The sequence below is a fragment of the Plasmodium fragile genome (assembly GCF_000956335.1).
Source record: "Plasmodium fragile strain nilgiri unplaced genomic scaffold supercont1.188, whole genome shotgun sequence".
NCBI classification, from domain to species: domain Eukaryota; phylum Apicomplexa; class Aconoidasida; order Haemosporida; family Plasmodiidae; genus Plasmodium; species Plasmodium fragile.
This window is the reverse complement of record NW_012192768.1, coordinates 2,204-3,911: the sequence shown is the minus strand read 5'-3', so window position 1 is coordinate 3,911 and position 1,708 is coordinate 2,204.

Below are 1,708 nucleotides of genomic sequence, written 5' to 3'. Positions count from 1 at the left end.
GCGCACACATAGTGGTGAACAAAATACAGGATACACATAAAAAATTGCACCAAATTGGAGTTCTTAACAGTCCCAAAACGGGGAAAAAAAAAAAAATATATTGCCATATGAACTAGCCTTTTCTGAACGAGAAGCTAAGTCAGTAGTAACGGGAACACTCCATGGTTTAAGAACGGGAACTTAACACACTTCCTGTTGTAAGTAATTTTGTGTTTGCACAGTTAAGCGCAGTATATAGTATACAGTTATGCACCATTTGACAAATTTTTTTTTTTTGTTCGCCACATCAGTTATGCATTAAACGGGAAAGGCAATCGTTCCACTGCACTTCTTTCATTTAGCATGTCGTCACTTTATATATTTTATGTGGGCACCCCTTTGGAACGCTGCATTTATTTAACATGCCAGTGGTCTACCTTAGTGGCTTACCCGTATGTCCGTTGCACACATGGGGTTTGGAGCCACGAGTGGAGCACAAAAAGGGAAAACATACACATACGCATATACATTTAAATGTACAAAAAAAAAAAACAATCATACGTACGTTAAGTATGTATATGAATTTGTTTCCATTTAAAAAGATTCTGCTGCTGTTTTGTTTTCTCTCCTTTTATCACAATTCGCGGTGTTGTTATTTTTTTTCATTTCCCCTCATCCATCAGGAGGAAATAAATATAACGTTTTTGTTTTCACAAAAAAAAAAAAAAAAAATGTAAACCTAACACAGTGATAAAATAACAAAGAGGCCATGCCCACATGGGTGACGTATAAACTCTAGGGAAGAGAAGTCGCGTAAACCAAATAAAAATAAAAACGCACATACATGTATATACAAACGAAATACACCAGGCGATGTATGCCTTATAAATCCATTCGCACCTATCCGTACTTCCGAACGCATCGCACATAGCAGTGGTATATTTGTGGGGGAGGGGCATACCTTTTCCCTTCTGCAAGTGGGATTAGGAGGCAAGCCCTTTCTGAAAGGCACCTAAGCACAGGTTCCCCACGGGCGCTTCTTTCGCAATTGCGCCCTGCTCGCTACGCTTCAGGCGTTTATTGTTTATTTTGCTTGGTGATGCCACGACTAACCTAGTGTAACTTGACCTCACAGTACCCCTATCTCATTTCACCCTACATTGTTATACTTTTCCTACTCTCACAGTGTTCATGTGTACCTGTTGTCACTCAATCGGAGGAAGTAAAAAAAAAAAAAAAAAAAAAAGTCGTTTGAACAAAAAATCGGCATACAGGTATTATGCTTCTTTACATTTCAAAAGGACGAAATACCACTTTAAAAAATTGGGCTTAATTAAATTTTTCTCATTTTTTTTTTGTTTTTGCAAGTCTCTACAGGGCAGTGGGGGAAGAACAGCACAACGAAAAACTTCCACACGGGACAATGCACAATCACAATGCGCGTGTAACCGGATTAACAAGAAAAAAAGAAAAAAAAAAAGGACAATAAGAGTCCTTTATGCTGCGCTTGCTATGTCAGTACACACTTCTTCCACCGGACAGGAAAAAAAAAAAAAAAAAAGAACAGTGCGAAAAGCTTCTTATCCCCTGAACGTCTCTTCGCCCATATAATAAATTGCAAAATAAAAAATTGCATTTTTTTGCTGTACAATATAAAATGTACTGTTAGCCATACTGTAGAAAAAAAAGTTGTAACAGGTAAGGCAAAATGAACACAACTGATTAGGTA